Here is a 9,342-nt window from a genome sequence, read left to right on the forward strand (position 1 = left end):
GAAGGCCCCAACAGAGGAATTTCAGCTGGGTCGTTTTCTGCACTTCCTACAGTCAGGAGTGACTATGGGCCTAAATTTGGGTTCCATTAAGGTCCAGATTTCGGCTCTGTCGATTTTCTTCCAGAAAGAACTGGCTTCACTGCCTGGAGTTCAGACATTTGTAAAGGGAGTGCTTCATATTCAGCCCCTTTTTTGTGCCTTCTGTGGCACCTTGGGATCTCAACGTGGTGTTGAGTTTCTTAAAATCACATTGGTTTGAGCCACTTAAAACTGTGGATTTGAAATACCTCACGTGGAAAGTGGTCATGTTATTGGCCTTGGCTTCGGCCAGGCGTGTGTCAGAATTGGCGGCTTTGTCATGTAAAAGCCCTTATCTGATTTTCCATATGGATAGGGCAGAATTGAGGACTCGTCCCCAGTTTCTCCCTAAGGTGGTATCAGTTTTTCACTTGAACCAACCTATTGTAGTGCCTGCGGCTACTAGGGACTTGGAAGATTCCAAGTTACTGGACGTAGTCAGGGCCTTAAAAATTTATATTTCCAGGGCGGCTGGAGTCAGGAAAACTGACTCGTTTTTTATCCTGTAGGCACCCAACAAAATAGGTGCTCCTGCTTCTAAGCAGACTATTGTTCGCTGAATTTGTAGCACAATTCAGCTGGAGCATTCTGCGGCTGGATTGCCGCATCCTAAATCAGTAACAGCCCATTCCACGAGGAAAGTGGGCTCATCTTGGGCGGTTGCCCGAGGGGTCTCGGCTTTACAACTTTGCCGAGCTGCAACTTGGTCAGGGGCAAACACGTTTGCTAAATTCTACAAATTTGATACCCTGGCTGAGGAGGACCTTGAGTTCTCTCATTCGGTGCTGCAGAGTCATCCGCACTCTCCCGCCCGTTTGGGAGCTTTGGTATAATCCCCATGGTCCTTACGGAGTTCCCAGCATCCACTAGGACGTCAGAGAAAATAAGATTTTACTCACCGGTAAATCTATTTCTCGTAGTCCGTAGTGGATGCTGGGCGCCCATCCCAAGTGCGGATTGTCTGCAATACTTGTATATAGTTATTGCCTAACTAAAGGGTTATTGTTGAGCCATCTGTTGAGAGGCTCAGTTATATTTCATACTGTTAACTGGGTATAGTATCACGAGTTATACGGTGTGATTGGTGTGGCTAGTATGAGTCTTACCCGGGATTCAAAATCCTTCCTTATTGTGTCAGCTCTTCCGGGCACAGTATCCTAACTGAGGTCTGGAGGAGGGGCATAGAGCGAGGAGCCAGTGCACACCAGATAGTACCTAATCTTTCTTTTAGAGTGCCCAGTCTCCTGCGGAGCCCGTCTATTCCCCATGGTCCTTACGGAGTTCCCAGCATCCACTACGGACTACGAGAAATAGATTTACCGGTGAGTAAAATCTTATTATTATTTGTAGATAATCACACCTAGATATAAATGTATTGTTGGACCAATAGATGAACTAGATAGTACACTGATCTAGCAAGGATTGACTTGCCTGCACAGTCTATCTATTCTTGCGATGCCGACCTGGCGGGACCGCGCATTGGGATCGAATCGGGATCGCAAGGTGACTTTCACCTTGCGATCTGCACTAACTTTTCTTGCGATTTTGACTATATAGTCAAAATCAAAAGAAAATATCTCACCTTGTGTACACGGGTGGTCTTCAGTATGCCGACTGTCGGGATCCCGGCGCACAGTATACCGACAGTCGGCATACCGACACTTATTCTCCCTCGTGGGGGTCCACGACCCCCCTGGAGGGAGAATAAAATAGTGTGGCGCGCGTAGCGCGCCACCGTGCCGTAGCGTGGCGAGTGCAGCGAGCCGGCAAGGGGCTCATTTGCGCTCGCCACACTGTCGGTAAGCCGGCGGTCGGGCTCCCGGCGTCGGTATGCTGGTCGCCGGGAGCCCGACCGCCGGCATATCGTAGTGAACCCGTGTACACACCCTTAGTGTTGAAACATTTGTTACATCTGTATTTGCTAGATTGTATCACAGTACCTCAAAGCATTCCTAGATCTATCACATAAGCACACAGTACATTTCTATTGAATTCACACAAATGCCTTCTATTTTCTATATACTATCAAAGAATCTAACAGCTAGTGTATTGTTCATTATTTCTTCACTATATTGCTGATGGTTGAACAGGAATACGGCTCCCTATAATTAATGTAGTTGTCTGTCCGCTGCTTTAGACTATTGCCTATTGACTTTCACTATACATGCTATATCATTGGAGCTGACTAGACATTTAGCTTAATATTAAACAAGGACATAGAGACACGTGCCCACGCGCGTGTTCAGCCGTTACTCTGACAGCTTCGCCAGGGCTGAAACCGAATGCTTCTCCCTTGGCGTGAAATTTAAGCTATCTCAGTGATCCAATCAGCGATGACTGACTGGTCACATGCAGCCGCTAGCCAATCTCAGTACTGCTCCCGTGGTCACATGACCAGTGGAGCCAATCACAGGGCTTAGTGTTTGCCATGGTAACGGCTGTTGGTTGCGCTACGCTCCCGGACACTGCCGGTTGTTGGTGCCCCGTTGCCTGTATTGATGAAATCACGGTCATCTATTTCTCACATTAAACTATCTATTAGATTCCACCCATCTGTGTCTGTAGTCCTATTGGTTCACATATATGGGATAAATTTGAATGATACGTGTTTACAACTGTTGGCATTTGTTTTTACCGATAGTGTGATTATAAGTATACATGTCTAATACTGATATCAACCCCGTGCCATGTATAAGGCATAAGTCCCTAAATCTGGGTATATATATCAAAAAGATGAATTCTATTATTCTATTGCTGTCCAGTTATGACTAAAAATATAGTAACTATACTGAAAAAAGCAACAATAATAGATATGGTCATGTAGATTTTACTAAGTCTATTATGGTAAGTAAATATATCTGTATTACATAGATAAACACAGAGCTAATTACAGGAGCTCGTCAACACTCTAACATACTGAATAGTCCAACAAGTCATAGAATCTAATATAGCCGGTAAGTATATAAATATTATGTCAAAAATATACAGAACTAATTCCTAAAGTTCATCAATATTGTAACATCTTGATTAACAATTAATTTTAAATAGACACTGTTCAGTGTCTATATATACATTTTATTGACCTGGGGGATTGAATATACTGTACTTGTATATTTTAACTACTGCCTAACGAATATTCCACTTATGTTCGAATTTAGCTGGATAGAAAATACAATTATTCAATCCAGTAGGTGTATTTACAATTATAAACACTGTCTTTATCTTTGCTGACGTTTGGCAAACACTTCACTTATCACTATGATTGATTAAAAAGTGTGTATCATTAATCCAGTAATTGTATATAAATTCACAAAGTGCCATATTCATCATTATTGATACTCATCAAATATAGCCAAATATATATGTTCTTATAATCCTATAATATTAAGAAAGTGAAAATAAATATAAATATAGACCTATACTTCATAGTGACAACAGTTCTCCATTTAATATTCGGGAAATAGAGGATATCCCTCATAGTGACTCAGATGATGTGATGATGGAATAGCTGAGTGAAAGTGATGAAGGATATAAGGAGGGTGTTAAAATAAAAAATAAACTTAAGACCCCCTATGTGTAAAAGAAGAAAAAATGTGTAATTGAATAGAAAGTGCAAACGAAGTGTGAAATCTAAAGTGCATAAGAGCATAAGTGTCACGTATCCAACTAATATTGATACCAAAAATTGAGGGAGATATATATCCCTTAAAGTATATTATATATCAGAATTGGACCTAGTGTATCACCCATATTTAATCTAACAAAACATTGTGGCGAGTATCTTAATATATCTGGGTTAAACTCAAATAGCCTATATTGAACCTGTATCTGAAATATTATCACTATCAGTACCCTTATCCTCTAATGCCTCCTTCAGGAATCTGTTGATTACTAGACAAATAGGTGACTACTGATTCAATTAAGGAACAATACAATATATATTTGCACATTAGAATAAACACGTGGACACACATTTTTAATCTCTATATCACATCTCTATATCACATTTATTAGATCCTATTGCACTTTGTATGTTTTGTTTGTGTCAGAATTTTAACCTCTATGTTTCGCCTATACTGTAGTTTATGTGTAAATCATTTTACACTATTTTAAGTAAACAACAATAAAAGTTACATTTTATTAATATGTAGGTAGATGTGACAATCAGGTCACTCCTCCTTATGTGCACCAACAATACAGCTCTTTCCTTCTTCTTTTTCTGTATCAAATAAAAATACCCTGACTCAGTTCTCATTCGCCTATTTATTACCTACGAAATGAAGGGGGTCATTTCCTCTTTGTTCCATGTGGCATCCCGAATCTTGGCAAAATATAAAAAACATCACTACAGGTGCTCCTCCTGTTTCCTGCCGCAAATGTGAGATCACTCGGGGACACTCTATATAGGATTGGAAGGGAATGTGCTGATTGGTCAGTTCCCGGCAGCGCAGCACTCCCTGGGATTTATACTGGCAGTCATAAGATCACTGCTGTCAATGGAGATGAGCTTGCATACTTAAGCTGGATACACATCTGACCAATACTTCGGCAGGCCCGCCGTCATGCCGACCGAGCAGCCTATACACACTTACCAATCGGCCACTTGACGTGGTGGTCAGAACACCCAGCTGGGTGGGCACTGAATATGTCCATCCAGCTGTTACGTCAGTCCCCTTCCCCCACAGCAAGTGTATGGGTGGTCGGCGGATCGCCCATACACAACGCTAGATGCGTCAATATATCTGAAGACGCAATATGTCTGTGAATGGGAGGCATTCCAGTTGCTGGGTTCCAGGATCCCGGTGGTCCGGATACCAACCGCGGAATCCCAATCGGGTCGGCACTTGTGCCTGAAGCGTGGCGAGCACAGGGAGCCCGCAAGTGGACACACAGCGCTCGCCACTGGTATTCCGGTTGTCGGGATCTCTGCATCGGTCTCCTGACCGCCAGGATCCCGACAGCCGGTATATCATACTGCATTCCTGTCAATGATGTAATTTGCAGACATATTGGGGGTACACACCCTCCAATGAGCTCATGATATATCAGCCATTCTCTTGAATGCCCAGCATATCGCCCAGTGTGTACCCAGCCTTAGACTCTACTCTGAAGGTTCTACAGCAGGGGTGGGGAAACTTTTTTCTACCGAGGGCCATTTAGATGGGTGTAGTATGGTATGCTGGCGGCCGGGCTCCCGGCGACCAGCATACCGGCGCCGGGAGCCCGACCGCCGGCATAACGACAGTGTGGCGAGCGCAAAGGAGCCCCTTGCGGGCTCGCTGTGCTCGCCATGCTGCGGGCACGGTGGCGCGCTACTCGCGCCACGCTATTTATTCTCCCTCCAGGGGGGTCGTGAACCCCCACGAGGGAGAATAGCTGTCGGTATGCCGGGTGTCGGGATCCCGGCGCCGGTATACTGTGCACCGGGATCCCGACATTCAGCATACTGAAGACCACCCGTTTAGATATTTATAAAATCCTTCGGAGGCCATACAAAAATTATCAACTTAAAAATTACCCTGCCCCCCAGTAGTTATGCCCCCAGCAGTTATGCCCCTTAGTGGTACTGAGTGTGCGCACCAAAAAATGGGAGTGGCCAATTAAAATGGGACGTGATACACATATGCCCCCAATAGTGCAGTGCCAGATACACATATGCCAGTGCAGTGCCAGATACACAAATGCCCCCACAGTGCCAGATACACAAATGCCCCACAGTGCCAGATACATAAATGCCCCCACAGTGCCAGATACACAAATATCCCCACAGTGCCAGATACACAAATGCCCCCACAATGCCAGATACATAAATGCCCCACACTGCCAAATACACATTGCCCCACACATGCTGCCCCCCACCCCACTGTGCTGCTCACCGCTGCTGCTGTGTGTCAGGGGAGGAGAGCGCAGCGTGCGCCTCTCCTGCCCCTTAGTGCTCAGTCCGGCGGCATGTCTCAGCTGTCAGTGGCCATGCAGGGAGGAGAGCGCAGCTATGTCGGGCAGCAGTGGGTAGGATCTCAAACCAGCCGCCGGTTCATGAGCCAATCATAGCTTGAGGACAAGCAGCCAATCAAGAGCCGCCACTGCCGGTCAGCGAGCTCTGATTGGCTCACGAACTGGCAGCTGGTTTGAAATCCTACCCGCCGCTGCCACCGGACATAGCTCCGCTCTCCTCCCTGCCCTGACAGCTGAGACACGCTGCCGCTGGACATAGCTGCACTCTCCTCCCTGCCCTGACAGCTGAGACACGCTGCCGCTGGACATAGCTGCACTCTCCTCCCTGCCCTGACAGCTGAGACACGCTGCCGCTGGACTGAGGGGCGGCTTGTCTCGCTGACACACAGCAGCGGGTGGGCAGGAACAAACAGCTTTGCGGGCCTTATACGGCCCGCGGCTGGAGGTTCCCAACCCCTGTTCTACAGGAAGTTGCCAGAGCATTATCCTCAGTCTAACACTTGACAATTATAGACTTCTATATTTATCAAATCAGGCGCTCTGTTTAAAAAGTAAATCAGTATAAATTATTGGTCACCTCAAAAAGTTTGTTATGATAAGGAAGCTGCTCCCATATGAGTATTCTGTGGTACTCAGATAAAGAATAAAAAGATATGGGATATACAGTATCACAAGAGAGCGATTATATATAAAAAATATTTGTCATAGACAATTTATTATATAATAAAACATATACCAATGCAATGTATAAAATGCAATATAAAAGTGTTAATCACTGCTTATAGTAAACCATACCACACATAAAGTCCACAGCCAAAAGAATTTTAGTAGAGTATTCCACTGGACTCCACATAGCAATAAAGTCCCAAAGTGTTCCAAAGGGAAACGCAAAGTGGATATTAACAGTTAGCTGTGTTGCTCAGCAAAAACCATGGAGCATACGCTGTGCTACTACCTCCCCAGCCGCCAGATGACTAGTGCTCACCACTGGTTCCTTGGGGTCTCACCGAGACCAGCTGTCAGCATGCAGAGTCCGTAATGGTGTGTGGGAGCGGCGGTGTTCAGCTCAATGCACGGGGAGGGAGGGCGCAGCTCACGGCTGTAGGTCTGTGACAAATGCCGCTGGTGTAGTATTGGCTGTGGTATGATGCTGGTATAGATGAAACCGTGGTCTTTGTCTAACGGTGAAACGCGTCAAGGATATACCAAGCTGCCTGCATCTACCCTTGAATCTATACCAGCATCATACCACAGCCGATTCTACACCAGCGGCATTTGCCACAACCCTGCATGCTGACAGCCGGTCTCGCTGAGATTCCAAGGAACTAGTGGTGAGCACTAATCATCTGGCGGCTGGGGAGGTAGTAGCACAGCGTATGCTCCACGGTTTTTGCTGAGCAACACAGCTAACTGTTAATATCCACTTTGCATTTCCCTTTGGAACACTTTGGGACTTTATTGCTATCTGGAGTACAGTGGAATGCTCTACTAAAATTCTTTTGGCTGTGGACTTTATGTGTGGTATGCAAATGAGACAGACCTTGTGGTAGCGTGGTTTACTATCAGCAGTGATTAACACTTTTATATTGCATTTTATACATTGCATTGGTATATGTTTTATTATATAATAAATTGTCTATGACAAAAACATTTTATATATAATCGCTCTCTTGTGATACTGTATATCCCATTATCCTCAGTACCTAGCTTCAGCACTGTTGTGTCTCCTGTATATGTTCCGTGTATGTCCGGTCTTGTTTCCTGACCTACCTTCTGCATTATCCTATGGGTATAGTGATCTCCTAGCATCTGGAACTTGGTTTTGTATGTGACTCCTCTTTCTATGATATCCTGATACCTCCCAGTTACATTTACCCATACTTACCAACTTTTTGGCTGTCCCTTCCAGGACGGGGCAGCCATGTCAACACAGCAGGTGGTGGGCGGTGGGCGGGCGTGGGTGTGGTGAGTCATGCAGGAGGTGTAGTGCAGCATGGATGGATAGTGCAGGAGGCGTGATGGCGTGATTGCATCATCATTGCCCCTCCCATCACCATACAATACTGGATATGATGACACGATTCTGCGCGGATCGGGCCATTGGCTGCCCGGCTTGACTCGGGAAGTGGGTGGTTCCAGGCAGAAGCAGTGCAGGACCAGGAAACTTGAGTGCTCTTCCAGGTGGCCAAGAGTCTCGAGATTTGAGAGTCTCCTGGACATTCTGGGAGAGTAGGCAAACACCCAGTAGGCAAACACCCAGTGGCTTATACAAAGACCACTTACTATCAGGCTAGGGGACCGCCATCTAGTAAACACCAGAGATATCTGCATATTTATGGCTTGGTAAATAGTAGTGATGTGCACCGGAAATTTTTCGGGTTTTGTGTTTTGGTTTTGGATTCGGACGCGTTTTGGCAAAACCTCCCTGAAAATTTTTTGTCGGATTCGGGTGTGTTTTGGATTCGGGTGTTTTTTTACAAAAACCCCTCAAAAACAGCTTAAATCATAGAATGTGGGGGTCATTTTGATCCCATAGTATTATTAACCTCAATAATCATAATTTCCACTCATTTCCAGTCTATTCTGAACACCTCACACCTCACAATATTATTTTTAGTCCTAAAATTTGCACCGAGGTCGCTGGATGGCTAAGCTAAGCAACCCAAGTGGCCGACACAAACACCTGGCCCATCTAGAAGTGACACTGCAGTGTCAGACAGGGTGGCAGATTTAAAAAATAGTGCCCAAACAGCACATGATGCAAAGAAAAAAAGAGGTGCACCAAGGTCGCTGGATGGCTAAGTTAAGCGACCCAAGTGGCCGACACCAACACCTGGCCCATCTGGGAGTGGCACTGCAGTGTCAGACAGGATGGCAGATTTAAAAAATAGTACCCAAACAGCACATGATGCAAAGAAAAAAAGAGGTGCACCAAGGTCGCTGGATGGCTAAGCTAAGCGACCCAATTGGCCGACACAAACACCTGGCCCATCTAGGAGTGGCACTGCAGGTGTCAGACAGGATGGCAGATTTAAAAAATAGTCCCCAAACAGCACATGATGCAAAGAAAAAATAAGAATTTACTTACCGATAATTCTATTTCTCATAGTCCGTAGTGGATGCTGGGGACTCCGAAAGGACCATGGGGAATAGCGGCTCCGCAGGAGACTGGGCACAAAAGTAAAAAGCTTTAGGACTACCTGGTGTGCACTGGCTCCTCCCCCTATGACCCTCCTCCAAGCCTCAGTTAGGATACTGTGCCCGGACGAGCGTACACAATAAGGAAGGATTTTGAATCCCGGGTAAGAC

This window comes from Pseudophryne corroboree, chromosome 10 (genome assembly GCF_028390025.1).
Source record: "Pseudophryne corroboree isolate aPseCor3 chromosome 10, aPseCor3.hap2, whole genome shotgun sequence".
NCBI classification, from domain to species: Eukaryota; Metazoa; Chordata; class Amphibia; order Anura; family Myobatrachidae; genus Pseudophryne; species Pseudophryne corroboree.